The sequence below is a fragment of the Capra hircus genome, chromosome 2, assembly GCF_001704415.2.
Source record: "Capra hircus breed San Clemente chromosome 2, ASM170441v1, whole genome shotgun sequence".
Lineage (NCBI taxonomy): Eukaryota > Metazoa > Chordata > Mammalia > Artiodactyla > Bovidae > Capra > Capra hircus.
Genome location: NC_030809.1, coordinates 6,703,369 through 6,720,474, shown reverse-complemented (window position 1 = coordinate 6,720,474; position 17,106 = coordinate 6,703,369).

Here is a 17,106-nt window from a genome sequence, read left to right as displayed (position 1 = left end):
TGCACAGGTCTGTTCTCTATGTCTCCATCTCCAGTGCTCCCCTGCAAATAGGTTCATCAGGACCATCTTTCTAGACTCCATGTATATGTGCTAATATATGATATCTGTTTTTCTCTTTCTGACTTACTTCACTCTGTATAATAGGATTTAGATGCATCCACCTCGTTAGAACCGACTAAAACGCATTTCTTTTTATGGCCGAGTAATATTCCACTGTATACATGTTCCACAGCTTTTTTCTCCAGTCATCTGTCGATGGACATCTAGGTTGCTTCCACGTCCTAGCTATTGTAAACAGTGCTGCAAGAAATGCTGGGGTACGTGTCTTTTCCAGTTATGGTTCTCTCAGGGTTTATGCCAAGCAGTAGGATTGCTGGGTCACACGGTAGTTTTATTCTTTGTTTTTTTAAAGGAATCTCCATACTGTTCTCTGTAGTGGCTGTATCAATTTACATTCCCACCAACAGGAGTATAGCACTTTACAGTTTGCGAAGCCCTTGCGTTCACTGCCTCTTGCTGAGATCTCAAGGCAGCTCTGCAAGCAGCATGGCAAAGCAATGAACAAGCAAAACAACAAGAGAGAAAGTACGGGCTCCAGGCACGTGGCTCAGTAGCCGTGGTACATACTTAGTTGTCCTGCAGCACGTGGAATCCTCCCGGACCAGGGGTCAGACCCACATCCCTGTATCGGCAGGCGAGTTCTTAGCCACTGGACCAGCCGGGAAGTCCAGAAAAGCTCCTTTTCCTCTTTGCAGAGCCAGTGTGCGTTCTTTGTAATCAGTTCAGAACTGTGCCACCCAACGCAATAGCCACTTACTACACGTGGTCATTTAGATTTAAGCGAATTAAAATTCAGTAAAATTTAAAATTCAGTTCTTCAGTTTCACTAGCTACATATCAAGTGCTCAGTTGCTGCATGTGGCTAGCAGCTACCATATTGGACAGGGCAGATATAGAATGTTTCCATCACCTCACAAAGTTCTGTTGGACAAAACCGGCTAATGACATACAAATAAGCAATAGGAAGGGGGAAAAAAAATCTGTAATTCCATTTCCCAAAGAAAACTACTGCTAACATTTTGGAATGGATATTTCCAGCTGTTTCTCTGGGTGGGTGTTATACATTGTTTTTTTTGAAAATGAGTTAATACCATACAGATGATTTAATGGCCTGTTTTTTCACTTATCAAAGTACTATAAATATCTTTTTTATAACACCTCTTTAAACAGTAGCACAGTCTTTCTATGATTCTCATAATTTATTTACCCAATTCTCTATTTGCAAGAATTGGTATTGTCTTTCCTTATGATTTTAAACTATCAAGGCAACTATTCTTTTTTTTTTTTTTAATAAAAAACAGTTTGTATGGCAAGAGCTATTTTTTATTTATTAATATTTATTTATATTTCAGCTGAGCCACACAGCTTGTAGGATCTTAGTTCCCCGACCAGGGATTGAACCCAGACTCCGGCAGTGAAAGCAGCAAATCCTAGCCTGGAAATTCCCAGGCTATCTTTAATTTTTAAATCGTTTCATCATTTTTGTAAAAGTAGTAGATGCTCATTGTAGAAATTTAATGAGACTACAAAGAAAAAAAAAAACCTCCCCAAATCATTCTATTCCAAAATAGACACATTTTCTTTCCATTTTTTTGTAAGATTTTTTTCAGACATATAGAAACTTTGAAAAAGCAGCATAATAAATACCAACACACCTACCACTTCAACAATTGAGCCCCCTCTCCCAGTTTAAACATATGGGAGCTCTCTTTCTAAACATCCTCCTGAAGCTAAGCTCATACAAATATGTGTATATAGGAATAACATATGTGTTTTGAAATCTGCTTTTTAAAATTTTTTTATTTTTAATAATATATTGCAAATATCTTTATCAAGTTTCACTAAATAGGGACTTCCAGAGGCTAAGACTCAGAGCTCCAAATGCAGGGGGCCTGAGTTCGATTCCTGGTCAAGGAACTCTATCCCACATGCTGCAACTAAGACCCCATACAGCGAATAAATTTTAAAATAAAAATAAATATTTTGAAACAACAACACCGCAGCTGTCATTTAAATTTTTTTTCACTAAAAAAAAAAAAAATGAGATAAAAAAATTTTTTTTAAGTTTCACTAAATGTTATTCCACAACATCACACTTATGGCCCCTTAGCATCCATTGTATGAATCTGTCATAATTTTTCATAACCAACCCACTATGGTTGGACACTGGTATTTCCAAGTTTTCATTATAAAGGGGAAAAAATGTTCAGTGGATGTTCATGAGTCTTTTTGTCTTTGGGTGATAATCTGATGGTAAATTCCTAGACTGGTGATTTCACGTCCTTCCCAATATTTTTACTCTTACGGCAATTGTGTATTTACATTATTTACCTTCATCTCTGCTTCTCTTTCCAGAGATGCTCTTATTTTGACCTCTCCTTTTTGCTTTCGTTTGTTTGTTAATGGTGGCTTTTGTTTTGTTCGGACGGTTTGGGCTTGCCAGATCTTACTTCCCAGACCAGGGATCAAACCCAGGCCCATGGCAGTGAAAACACCAAGTCTTAACGACTGGTCAGTAGGGAAGTCCTTGACGGCTCCTTTCTGAATTTCAGACCCTGGCGCGATAGCCCATGACCGATGCTCAACATATTCGTGTTGAATGGATGGTTTCTGCATCTCACCAGCGGAGCTTGGTGAGGGTCATGACACAGAGAACACCGTGGAAGTTCACCTCACTGGAGGTTGGGTTTTTCAGTTGACGCATAAATAAAATACCCAATAAATGTTTGCTGAATGAGCCAATGCTTGAAAATCCTTTTGGAAGATGGCGTGGTGGATACTAGCAAGTGGTTTCTGAGTTATTCACGCAGTTTCATGCATTTAAGGCATATGAATTCAGCAGCCACTGAGAGCCAAGCACTGTTCTGGACAGTATGGAAGAGGATGCAACAAAGTCTTTGCTTTTGTGGGGCTGACATTCGAGAGGTGAGACAGATGAGAAATAACAGGAAAATGCTTAGTGTGTCTGTTTGATAATGATGAGTGCGAGGAAGAAAAGTGAAGCAAGAGAGGGGCTTGACGTGGCAGAGGTGAGTGGGGAGGACAGGGTGCTATCTTATGTAAGGTGGCCAGGCCTTGCATAAAGGCCTCTTTATCAATGAGCAGAAGTGAGCCCTGCAGGTGGACAAATGAGCCAGAGGGAAAGGAACAGCGAGTGCAAAGGCCCTGAGGTGCAGTTGTGCCTGGCTGCCTGCAGAGCAGCAGAGATGCCAGGGTAGCTCAAGTGAGGGAGTGGAAAGTCAGAGGAGATAATGTAAAGGGAGGTGTGCACAGTTTAAGTAGGACCTTCTAGGTCTCTGGAAGGCGTGAAGATTTTCTTCAGGTGAGAAGCGAGCTACTGGAATGAAGTGACTTGACTCACATTTTAAAAGATCATGCTGGCTACAGTGTGGAGAATGGGGCATGGGAGAAAGCAGAGCCCCAGTGGGAGACTTTCACACAGACCCAGGCAAGAAAAAAACAGTGCCTCAGACACAGCTAGTAGCTGTAGAAAAGTTCAGATTCTGGATTTCTTTTCTTTATTTTGGTCACACCATGGGGCTTTTAGTTTCCCAACCAGGGATTGAAGAAAAGCTGTGGCCAACCTAGGTGGCATGTTAAAAAGCAGAGATGTTACTTTGCCAACAAAGGTCCATCTAGTCACAGCTGTGGTTTTCCAGTGGTCATGTATGGATGTGAGAGTTGGACTATAAAGAAAGCTGAGTGCTGAAGAATTGATGCTTTTGAACTGTGGTGTTGGAGAAGACTCTTGAGAGTCCTTGGACTGCAAGGAGATCCGACCAGTCCATTCGAAAGGAGATCAGTCCCGGGTGTTCATTGGAAGGACTGATGTTGAAGCTGAAACTCCAATACTTTGGCCACCTGATGCAAAGAGCTGACCTATTGGAAAAGACCCTGATGCTAGGAAAGCTTGAAAGTGGGAGGAGAAGGGGACGGCAGAGGATGAGATGGCTGGATGGCATTACCAACTTAATGGACATGAGTGAGAGTAAACTTCTGGAGTTGGTGATAGACAGGGAGGCCTGGTGTGCTGCAGTCCATGGGGTCGCAAAGAGTCAGACACGACTGAGCGACTGAACTGAATGGAACAGGGATTGAATCCGGGCCAAGGCAGTGAAAGTGCTGAGTCTTAACCACTAGACCCCAGGGAATTCCCTCTGGACATCTTTTGAAGATAGGGTTGGGGTATTCATACTGGCTCAGGTGTGGGCGTGAGAGAGAGGAGTCAAGGATGACTCACGTTATAGCCTGAGCAACGGTAAGGATGGGGTTGCTATTTGCTGAGACAGGAAGACCAGTGGAAGATCAGGTTTGAGGGTGAGAATGAAGAGTTCTATTGTGGACATGTTAAGTTTGAGTTTCTTGCTGAATATCTGAGTAGAGATGGATGATTCTGAGTGGGAAGGTCTGGACTGGAGAAGCACATCCACAGTCATCAGTAGACGAGGATGTGTCTGAAGCCTCAGGAAGGATGCGGGCACCTGGAGGGGCACCAGAGGAAAAGAGAGGTCCACGGGCTGAGTGCCAGGAAATTCTATCCTGTGGACGTGGCACAGATGAGCAAGAAGGACTGGAAAGGAGTCTTCTAAAGTGGAGGGGAACCGAGAGAGTGGGATCCAGGAAGATCCCAGAAGGATGAGTCCAGAGAGGAGGGCTGAGTCACCTGATCGGGATGCTGCTGGGGAGGATGCCTAGAACTGACTGAGGCACTGGGCATGGTCCATGGGATCACTGAGGACCTCGACAAGAGCAGTTCCAGCGGGGTGGTGGGAGCATAAGCCCAACTAGAGTGAGTTGAAGAGTGAAAGGGATGGGGTTCCCTTGTGGTCTAGTGGTTAAGAATCCACCTGCCCATGTAGGAGACACAGATTCGATCCCTGGTCGAGGAAGATTCTGTATGCCTCAGAGCAGCTAAGCCCATGCGCCACAGCTGTTGAGCCTGTGCACTAGGGTTTGCGGGCCACAGCTAGAGGCCTGCACTCTGGAGCCTGCGCTCTGCGACAAGAGGAGCCAGCGCAATGAGAAGCCCTCTCACCAAAAGTAGAGCACAGCCCTCGCTCGCCGCAACTAGAGAAAGCCCATACATAGCAAGGAAGACCCAGCACAGGTGAAAATAAATAAATCTTTTTTAAAAAGAGAGAGAGAGGGAGAAAGGGAAAAGAGCAATTCCGAGTGTCAATCTGGAAAACTCTTGGAGAAGTTTTACTGTTTACAAAGTGTGTGTTTGTGTGTGTGTGTGTGTGTGTGTGTGTTCAAGATGGGGAAAATTGCAGCATGGTTGTGTGTTGATGAGAATGACCAGTAGAAGGGAAGGAAACCGATGCTGTCCGAGAGGCAGAGAGGACTTGCTGGATGTACTCGGGGGCAAGAGGCGCTGAGTGCGTCGCCCAAGTGGAGGATGTGGTCTTAGCTGTACACTCCAAGCATCCGCTTGATGGGGAGAAGCGGAGGAAGGATGCCCAGGACGGCTGGTGAGCGAAGGGTGAGGTGGGAGTCTGGGGGTGGGGGGGCTTCCTTCTGATGGCTTCTGTTTTTCCGATGAAACAGGAAGCAGGGTCGTCCATCAGCTGACAGCGAATGCAGCGGGCTCGTTCTCCAGCATTGTTACAGATAGCTGTGGCTTCCGCTGACCCCCAGATGAAGAGGCTGGCTCATACTTAGGGCAGTATAAAATCCCACTGGATGCCAGGATCACCCTGGGCACGGTGAGAGCTCACACTTTGCTGGATGTGGGGCAACTAGGACCAACTGGGGGACCAGGGCAGGTCACACCAAGCCACATCCCCAGCGAGGTATGAGTGCTCACATGGTGGGAGGGGAGTGACTCCATACCGTGCTTCCTGCCCATTGCAATTGTGACTTTCTCCTTCTTCGTGTGTTTAAATGTAAGCTAAGGGACTTCCAGGGAGGTCCAGTGGTTGGGATTCCAAGCTTCCAATGCAGGGGACTCAGGTTCTATCCCTGGTAGGGGAACTAGGATCCAGGATCCCACAGGCTGGGCATGGCACTAGGAACAAGGATCCCACAGGCTGGGCATGGCACGACCGAAAAAAAAAAGAAAAGAAGTCAAATGCACCGTCGTGGGACTCTGGTATAATGGCACAGCTGAAACCTCAGGCCTCCTGACTCCAGGCCAGTTTTCTCTGGGCCATGTTGCTCCGTCTCTCATTGACTGTCAGTAGGGATCAGCAGACTGGCAGAGAGGAGAATAACGTAGGCTGAAAGGAAGAAGAGGGGATGTAAGTCAGGAGATTCTGGAGCATCAGGGCTGGGTGGGTCCCCTCAGATCATCTGGTCCAGCATCCTTATTTATAGGCTTGTTTTGCAACACCCTGATTTTATTTGATCTCTCAGCTCAGGCTGGAGAGCTTCAGTGACACACCCAAGATCACCCAGGAGGGGCCCCAGCATCCCCTCTCATCACCATCATCATTGTCACCAGCACCATGAGCATCTTCCTGGGAGCTGGCCTGCATCAATCACTCCTTGCTGCATCTCATTTCACCCTCAGGGCCCCTCTGAGGTAGACACTCGGGTTATTTTCATTTCACAGGTGTGGAAACATCACAGGGTGGGTAAGGCGCAAGCCAGAAGACCTTCCTCTCAACCACTCTGAAAACCTTGACCAGAGATCTCTGGGGCCTGATAGCCCTCAGATACAAGGCAGAAGGGGGGCTCCCCTCGAAACCTGAAAGCAGTAAATTTAAGACCAATAAAGGGAAGTTTTGCTCTGCACTGAGGGGGTACTGGCTAAAAATACTAGTGGCTACAAGAAGTATTTAGATGAATTCATAGATAGTTGGTCTTCACACAGCAGTTGGAGTCACCTCTTAAAAACATAAACAACACTTCACTGTCCAGAACCTTCCACGGTGCTTGTAGGAAAGGGTAGCCTCTTCGCCCTGGCGGCTTCCCCGCCCCACCCCCGCCCCTCACCTCCTGGCTCATTTGGCTCAAGCAGCGCTGCTCCCCTGGGGGTGTCTGGACGTGCCCTGCTCGTCCTGCCTTGGGCTCTTCGTGTGTGCTCTTAGCTCTGTTGGAAGATAATCCTGGGCTGCTGTCCTCTCTGCTCTTTGCCTAGGTGGCTCTTTCTCACCCTCCACACTTCAGCCTAAATGTCACCTCTTCCAGGGGCTTTCCCTGCATGACCACCCAACTGAGTCAGTGCCTGGGCACTCTGACCTGTCACCCACGGTCTTCTTCCTCGCCCTTACTTTAAGCCAACTGAGTTAACCGATCAGCTTGTTTTGTGTCTGCCTCCTTTTGCTGGACAGTGAGCTCGATGAGGTCAGTGTCCCTGCCTGTCTGTTCATTCCCATGTCTCCAGAACAAGTTCCTACTAGCTTACTACCTGGCTTGTACTAGCTATTTACTCAGCACTGACTGCTGGATACAATCCCAAGGGTGAAGTCGCTCAGTCGTGTCCGACTCTTTGCGACCCCGTGGACTGCAACCTACTAGGCTTCTCCGTCCATGGGATTCTCCAGGCAAGAATACTGGAGTGGATTGCCATTTCCTTCTCCAGGGGATCTTCCCCACCCAGGGATCGAACTCAGGTCTCCCGCATTGGAGGCAGACGCTTTAACCTCTGAGCCACCAGGGCCATTTTAAATTAATTTACACATTCAGTTCCTATACATCAGTCCCATAAAAGAGGTCCTGTTAGTATCAGTATAATCCTTATTTTACATGTAAGGAAACTAAAGTACAGATTGGTGAGAAATTTACCCACGGTTACAGCTAGTGAGTGGCAGAGAAGAGATTACAGTTCAGGCAGAGGGGCTCTACAGTCTATGCTCAGCCACAACTCTCCTCCTTCTCCAGCGTCTATTGAGAAGGTCATCAGTAGACAGCTGAAGAATAAATGAGTGACTAAATGAGAGGGATTGGTACAAAGGGCACTGGAGTCAGATAGACATGGGACTGGGACCCAGCTCTGTCCCCTGTGAACCTGGATCTCAGATTACAAGTCTGTTAAGAAACAAAACCAAAACACTTCCCTGAGATTGCCTCAAAGCAATAAGGAAAAAAAAAAAAAAATTAAACAACCTGAGAGAGAAATGGCGAAAGTTTGAATAGGCAATTCACTGAGAGAGAAACCAGGATGCAGAGTAAACAAACGAAAAGATGTCTCATCTGGTTAGGGAAATGCAAATGACGACTGACATGTTAGGCACCGTGAAGAAGTCCGGTAGTACTAAGTGTTGGTGAGGACGTGGAGCCACTGGAGCGCTCATCCCCCCTGGCAGCCAGAGGGGTGTGTTCATGGGTACAGCACTTTGGAAAACAAACTCGGGAGCACTTGTAGAGTTAAACGTGTGCATATCTGATGACCCACAATTTCAATCTCAGATATGCAGCCTAGAGAAACTCCCACTTGTGTGCAGTCAGAAGCATGTTTAAGAATGATCATGGCAGACCTACTATTATAGCAAAAAACTAGAGCGACCTAATGCTCATTGACTGGAAAACAGACGAGGAAGCTGAGGTCTAACTTAGAGAATGGAATGCTAGAGAGCTGAGAAAGTGAGTGAATGTCAGCAAAGCTGTAAAATCAGGCATGTCTTTTGGAAAACTAGTGATGCATGAAAAATCAAGCCAAAGAGGAATACCTAGGCATCATATTATTTATATATAAGTCAAAAAGCAAACAAAACTATGTTGTGTAGGATCCATCCCCATAGAGTGACAGTATTTCTTCTCAAAGCAAGTGAATGGGGATCACAAAATTCAGGATCATGTTGAACTCTGGAGGGAGGCAAGGAACAGAACTGGGGAAACACGTAGCTGGTTTCTACAGCGCTGGTGAAGTTCTAGTTCCTAAACTGGGGCAGTGGTTCGGCGTTGTTTGTCTTCATAAACCAGACATTCATTGCACATTTTCTTTTGGTATTCACCAAATATTACATAACAAAGTTTTTTTCCTAACTTCTGTGGTTTTAGAGTTGTTGTAAGAATCAAATGGGAGTGTGGATAGAGTGGTTTCATTCATTTAAAAGGCATCCATCACATTCTAGTCATCCTCTTAGACACCAAAAAAGTTGCTCAGTCGTGTCCTACTCTTTGTGACCTCATGGACTATATGGTCCACGCCAGTCTCCAGGACAGAATACTGGAGTGGGTAGCTGTTCCCTTCTCCAGGGGGTTTTCCCAACTCAGGGATCGAACCCAGGTCTCCCATATTGCGGATGGATTCTTTACCAGCTGAGCCACAAGCGAAGCCCAAGAATACTGGAGTGGGTAGCCTATCCCTTCTCCAGCAGATCTTCCCAACCCAGGAATTGAACCGCTGTCTCCTGCATTGCAGGTGGATTCTTTACCAACTGAGTTATCAGGGAAGCCACCTGGTAGCTTCCTTAGACACCAAGGAAGATACAAAAAGTGAGAATATTGTCCAACTGGGAGGAAGTGGCTCCAGATCAGAGCGGCAAAGAGCACCAGCTTTGGAGCCAGAGAGACTCAGGCGCAAATCCCAACTTGGCTATGTACTAGCTGTAGGAACTTAGGTGGGTGTCCCTGGTGGGTGGCTCAGAGGGTGAAAAATCTGCCTGCAAAGCAGGAGATCCAGGTTTGACCCATGGCTATTCACTCCAGTATTCTTGCCTGGAGAATTCCATGAATGGAGGAGCCTGGTGGGCTACAGTCCACAGAGTCACAAAGTGTTGGACTTGACTGAGCAACTAACACTTCCACTTTTTCACATATGACCTTGGGTAACTTACCCTGCCTCCCTCTTCCTTAGTTTTGTCATCAATAAGGAATAACAATCATGGGATGCTATAAGGCTTGGATAAAGCTTTAAAGATAACTGACTCACCATGATATAAGCATTTAGTAAGAGCTCAATTTTGCTTTTTGTGCAAAATGCTGAAACAGTGAGGTGGAGAGGAAAGTATCAGTCTGCCCAGGTGAGCACTGAATGGGAGGAGTTTGGGTTGTACACTTAAGGCTCCAAGGGATGACTAAAGGTTTGAGGCAGAAACAAGATTTGTGTCTCAGAACGATCTCCCTGGCTAAAGTGAGGGGTAAGACCTGAAGACAGGAAGAGTTTAAGAAGCTGTAAAAATAATCCAGACGAGAGAGTATAGAGTCCTGAGCCAGGGGGTGTGAAGTACGCAGGGACAGGAGCGCTGGAAAGAAGGGGATGGATTCTAGGGCTATGGGGAGATAGAGTTGATTGGACTGAAGACTATATGTGGGGACAAAGACGGCAGAAATCACATGGGACAATATCTAGGTGTGATGTCCTAGGACAGGGCGCTCAGAAGGAGAAGCAGGTTGGAGGGGAGAGCAAAAGGATGAGTCCAGAGTGGGTCAAGTTGAGTTGGGGGGCTTGGGGGTCATCCATGGACATCTCTAGGAGGTGCTGCATTTACTCGTTGGGAGCTCAGGGCAGAGCTCAGCTTGGAGAGGGTAACTGGGCCTGAGTGAGGTTGTTGATATAGGGAATGAGGGTGTGCAGCAGGCTGAGTTGCCTATGTTCCTGGAGCAGGAGGAGGAGGAGCTGGGGAGACCGCAAATGAGCTGGGAAGGGAGGCAGAAAATAGGAAGGTGGGGTCTCCTTGAAGCTGAGGGGCGTGAGAGCTTGAAGGAGAGTGGGTAACCTACCCCAGAGTTGGACGCCACAGAGTCTGGCCATAAGGGGTTTTCAATGTCCTGGGCAGGAACATTTCCTGGTGTGGTGGGGACCCATCTTGGAGAAGCTTTTCTCAAGGTTCCCAGAGTGAATTTTGGCCCTTTCAATCCCCCCGCCCCCTCCCCACAGCTCCCGTCCATCCTGCCCATCCTTTAGGTCTTTGTTTTAAGAAAAAACTTTTTATTTTGTATTGGGGTATAGCCAGTTAGCCAAACAATGTTGGGGCAGTTTCAGGTGAACAGTGAGGGGACTCAGCCATGTAACCATTTTCCCCATGTATCCATTCTCCCCCAAACTCCCCTACCTCTTAGACATTATTATATTTGTTCAATGTCTATTCTCGGTTGGTCTATAAACTCAGCAGCAACCACCAGAAACCATGCTAAACATACTATTTCATTTGAGCCTCTTTTCAGTTTCAAGAAACCTGTATTCTTTTCATCCTCACTTAGCAAACTGAGGCTCATGTTAAGGCCCTGAAAGTGGGGTGGACTTATTTGGCCAATACTGGTGCCAGGTTCCATCCCTAGCTTGTGGGTGGCAGACAAGAGAAGTAAACTCAGAGATTCTGAATACCTGAACTCCGTGGTTCTCAAACTTGAGCCTGTGTACAGAACACCAGAGTTTGGTATGAACTGGCAGATTCCAAGGCCCCAAACTGCAGAGATTCTGATTCAGCAGATGGGAAACAAGGTCTGGGGACCTATTTAATTAAGCAGCACCCCAGGGAATTCCCATGCAGGTGAGGGAGGGCCACCCAGGGGGCAACATTAACCCCATCGTGTGCTGCACGCACGGTCCATTTTCAGGCTGCAGAGTGGTCCGGACCCCGAAGCTACTGGTTTCTGGCAATCGGTTAGGGCTCTGACTGCAGCTGGGAGCGGGCTGGGGCTGGGGGAGGCAGAGGGTGGTAATAAAGAAACAACAGGAAGCTCAGCTTTTATTAGCCCTGGGTAGTCACAGCTGCAGGTGAGTAATCTGATTTCTGCGGCGTCCTGTTTTCTCCGCTGCCTGGCGGTTCCTCGACACCCACTCACCTGCCACCAGACACGGGAGAAAGGGCGGGTGGGAAGGAGGATGGGCGTGGGGCTCCTCCTGCTTGGGTCCCTCGCCCGCGCCCACGCGGGCACACCCGCTGTGCAGTGCCCACTGGCCACGCACCTGGCGCGCTCACTGCAGAGACGCGGGCTCGGCGCGCTGCGGTGGAGCGGATGACGCCGACGCCCACTCGCGGCCCTGCGCCCCCGTCCCAGCTGCGCCCCCTTCCCAGCTGCGCCCCTGACTCTGGGCGCGTTCCCCCATCAGAAGGCCTGATGCCATCTCCCAGCTCAGCAGCTGACTTCTGAGCCTCGGTTGTTGCCTCTGTGAAATGGGAGAATGTCCACTTCCCAGTGTCAGGCTGGTGAGATGGAGGAAGGGATGGGGACGTTATAAACTCTAAAGCCCTGTCCCAATGCCGAAGCATCCAGAAGAACCTAAGAGGGGCAAGTCTAACTGCTCTGTGCCTCAGTGTCCTCACTTGTGAAATAAGAGTGATTATCACTTTTTCAGGAGTAGATAGGACTTCCCTTGTGGCTCAGCTGGTAAAGAATTGCCCTGCAAATGCAGGAGAGACCTGGGTTCCATCTCTGGGTTGGGAAGATCCGCTGGAGAAGGGAAAGGCTACCCACTCCAGTATTCTGGCCTGGAGAATTCCAGGGACTATACAGTTGATGGGGTCACAAAGAGTCGGACACGACTGAGCAACTTTCACTTTCCCTTCACTTTCATGAGTAGATAATGTTCCCGAAGTGCCTAGAAAACAGTCCATGCTGAGGGCAGCCGCTGGGGTTGTGGGTATCATCACTTGCTACCTACCCAGAGATAGGCATTCCCTCCTCTCACTCAGGTACTGGGGCTTTCCTTGGTTTTCAGCTCCTATTTGGGAAATGCAGAGGTTGAGGAAGGCATGGATGGGAAAAGTCTGAGGATGGGAGAGAGTCAGGGGCTTGGTTCCATCCCTAACTCTCTGAAGCAAATTTTCCAGCTATAAAGGGGTTGATAGCACACTCCCTGACAATCCACAGCAGTGTAAAGACCACGGAATGAGAAAATAAACCTGGAAACACTTGTAAACTGTGAAGTGCTGTCTATATTCAAAAAAGAAAAAAATTAAAATTTTGTCTTAAAGGGTCTTGGATTGGTCAAGAAGCAAACTAGATTTAGCCAGTGAGTCACCGAAGGTCCCCATGAGAGAGGCCACCAGACTTCGCCTTCACTCGTGGAGCCCACCATGTCGTGCCATGCTGGCACAAGGGTGCAGAGCGAGATCCTACCATCAGGAGGGTGCAGGGTCCAGTTAGCCGAGAGGCAAAGGTGTTCCGGGAGCACAAAGGAGGGAGGAAGTTGGCTCCCTGGGGTGAGGCCGGGAGGAAGACTTCCCGGAGGAGTCAGCCTGGAGAGGACTGTTTAAGGAATGGTTATAGCTCCCAGGGGGAGAAAGGAAAGTATATTGCAGGCAGAGAGATTACAGCAGAAAAATCCAGGGATGAGAAAGTGTGTAGTGTGTTCAGGGAAAGGACATGAAATGTGGCTGAAACGAAGGGCAGGAAGGAGGAAGGTTCGGATGGAGACCAGCTGTGCAGGGCTTCCAGCGCTTTGCTGCTGCTGCTGCTGCTGCTGAGTCGCTTCAGTCATATCCGACTCTGTGCGACCCTATGGGCAGCAGCCCACTGGGCTCCTCCATCCACAGGATTCTCTAGGCAAGGATCCTGGAGTGGGTTGCCATTTCCTCCCTAGGGAGCTCAGACTCTATCCTGAGGTTGATGAGGGTACATGAAGGCTTTGCAACAGGGGAACGATGTAGTCAGGTGGAGGTTCTAGAAAGGTCCCTGTGGTAGGTGTAGAGGATGTTTAAAGGCGAGAAGAGGGAAGAGAGGGCAGACGGAAGCCGTTGCCTGCGTTGAAGGTGACCTGAGCTAAGGCCATGGCAAGAGGGCGGGAGAAGGGACAGATGGGTGAAAACTTTCCAGAGCAGGACAGCAGAATATTCAGTACGAAACTTTGAGGGAAAGAAGGTAAAGATGACTGAATTTCCTGTCTCTGGCGCTTGAGGTGAATAGGGACAGCATTCATGGAGATGGGAGCCCAGGAACAGAGCAGGGTGAGGTCCCCTTCAGAGTACCCACTGGACATCCATTTCTTCAAGAGCTGTCTGTGCTGTGCCTCCAGGCTTGGGAGCAGAGTAAGACCCAGCATCTTCCAGGGAGAAGCTTAAGTGAGAGAGAAGAGAGTGTTAGGGAGAGGCTAACGAGAGGCCAGAGAATATTAGGAATCTTTTGGTTGTAAGCGACAGAACTCAATTCAACCTAGGATTAAAAAAAATTTTTTTTAAGGAAAATGAGAGATATTAAGAGTCTGAAAAAAAGGGGGGTCTAGTGGGTCTGTTATCTTGGAGTTTCAAGGGAGTGTCAACTTCAGGCGTTGCTGGGTTCAGGGTTCCTGATACTGTCATTGGGTTATCTCCCTTCCACCTCCATCAGTCAATTCTGTTTGTTTCTGCCTTTCTTTAAGAATGGGCCATCTTCTTTCGGTCCCATGACAGATTGGCCCTCTCCAGTCCCAGAAAAGATACGTGTTCAGAGTCTGGATCAGCTCGCACTTCGGAAGGAGAAAGCCCGTGGTCCCCACATGCTGCATCAGCAGTGCTGGGGATGGTGGAGGCTTGACTGACCAGCCCATCACACGTGCGAGACCCAACCGAACCACTGTGCCAAGGAGAATGGGGCCCTGTGACTGGCCTACTTGCCTTTCCCAGTGGGTAGGAACCTGTGAGGATACCCCACCCGCCTGCAGGTTTAAGGGCAGAACCCTGGGGAACACTGACGTTTCCAGGCTGCACAGAACTTGGGAAGGAGACTGACGAGCCTGAGAGAGTTTCTAGGAGAAGCAAAGTCTTCAAGGGAGGAGACAAGTTCTGCAAGGAGGCACTGGAAACAGGCAAATTCTGGAAGGGGTGACAGGCGCCCCCTGTTCTGGGCTCCAACCACCCACCCTCACTTGGTGTGGAAAAAGGCTGTGAGCCCTGATGGGACAGTACAGGTTCTACCATGCTCCCGGTGGAGCCCATTTCCCCACCTGTGATATGAGGACACTCACAGAACACCCATCCCATAGGCTGGGTGAAAGGTGGGAGCAAGATGGCACCGAGAGATGCTTACCCCGATGCCTGGCACACGCTAAATGCTCAGTAATTGGGAGCTACTTATTCTGCTGGTGGCAGAAATTGTTAGTAGCGGCAGTAGTCATAGCCCCAGAATCCTGTGATCCTGAGGGGTAGAAAGTTTAGCTAATACCTTCAGGCCCACTGAGGCCTCACGCATTTATTCACTCAACAGTCTTTAATGGAGCCCCTGCTGCACGAACCCCAGTCCCTGTGTCAGACACGGCAGCACACAGGCGTCTAAGGCATCGGGAGATATGATATGATGGTAAGTAGCTACTATTCGGGATGATAAGTGCCACAGGGCCTGGGCTTTGGGAGCCCAGAGAAACATGGCTCATAGGAGGCGCCAGGGCCACTCTATAGGAAAGCAACATTCTAGGTGGCCCCGAAAGACAACTGGTGGAGACAAAAAAAAATGCTGATGTTCTGGGGGCTTCCCTGGTGATCCAGGGGCTAAGACTCTGAACTCCCAGTGCAGGGAGCCTGGGTTCGATCCCTGGTCAGGGAACTAGGTCTTGCATGCTGCAACTGAAAGATCCTGCATGCTGCAACTAATACCTGGCATAGCCAAATATGTAAATAAATATTAAAACAAATTTAAAGTGCTAATGTTCTCTGAATGTCAGATGCTGGGTGTGCTGAGCATCTTCACATGGGAGGTGGGGACTGCTGCTCCCATTTCATGGATAAGGGAATAGGGACTCAGAGTGGGTAGGTGGCTTGCTCAGAGTCACCGTACTTGCAAGTGGGGGCACCAGGGCTGGCCTGACCCCACCAGCTGGGTTTACCAGGTGGAGAAGAGAGAGCGAGGATGCCAGGGAGAGGGAGAAGGACAAGGTGACCCAGCCCTCTGGAATGGGGAGTGGAAGGCAGGAGTACCCCCTGGAAAGCACACACCTGGGAGGGGGCGAGGCAGGGACAGAAGGACAAGGACGAGATGGGAACCTTGCCCTTCAGCAAGTCCTGTGCCTCCTGGGACCTCGGTCTCCTCTGCACAGTGTGGTTGAGCACGCCTATTATCTCCACCCCCATTTTGCAGGTGAGGAAACAAAGGTTAGGTCCCAGCCTTCCAGCGATGTAGCTCACATGCCGTGGCTGCCACAGTGCGGTGCTCCTGGAGCAAATGCGGTGTGAGAGCTCACGGCAAACCCTCCTCCCTGTGTCAAGGGTGGCAGCCACAGAGGGCACCCCAGAGGAGTGGGCGTCCCCATGGGAGCAGCTCTCAGGGGATCCCAGAAGACGGTCCTGTGCTTCTGTTCAGAAACTCAACCTCTTAAGGACCCTGGAGAAAATTTCATTCATGCCCTGGGAGGAAGACATGCCACTTGCAAATGCAGAAACTGAGCCCAGAAAGAGGGGAGTATCTTGTTCCAGGTCACACAGTGAGCCGTGGTAGAAACCCATCCAGAGTGCAGCTTGCCTTACACCTGGTTCGGTGCCCTTTCTCCATTCCAAACTCTACTCCTCACCTTGCCTCCATTTATAGCACTCTCTATCAATCTGAGCTGTTGATAGGGACCAGGCACTTCATCTTTCTTTATCTCTGGTCCTCCCAGCTATCCTATGAAGTATTACCCAGGGCAGTCATAAGGTCTAGTGCTGGTGGTGGTTTAGTCGCTAAGTTGTGTCCGACTCTTGCGACCCCATGAACTGTAGCCCACCAGGCTCCTCTGTCCATGGGATTTCCCAGACAAGAATACTGGAGTGGGTTGCCATTTCCTTCTCCAGGGGATCTTCCCAACCCAGGGATCGAACCCAGATCTCCTGCATTGCAGGCAGATTCTTTACCGACTAAGCTATGAGGGAAGCCCTAAGGTCTAGAAACAGAGGCAAATAATACGTACTTAATACATGGTTCATTGATTGAATATTACAAAACATGTTAATAATAATCAGTGCATCTAGACTTTATAGCCACCCTATAAATTATGCAATCCTAATTTACAGATGAGAAAACTGAGGTTCAGAGATGTGAGAAGTCTCGCTCCTGGACTCACAGCCAGGAAGTGACAGCCTGAGGATTAGTATACAAGCATCTCTGACTCCACAGACTAGATGCCTTGTCCCTACCCCAAGCTGCTGTTGGGTAAGAGGGGAAGGACCTGCAAAGCAAGGTGAGGAGTAACAGGAGGCTCCGATCCCCAGGGATGAGAAAAGTAACAGTTATTGTGAACATAAGGCCTCTGAAGGCAGGCTGCCAGGGTTT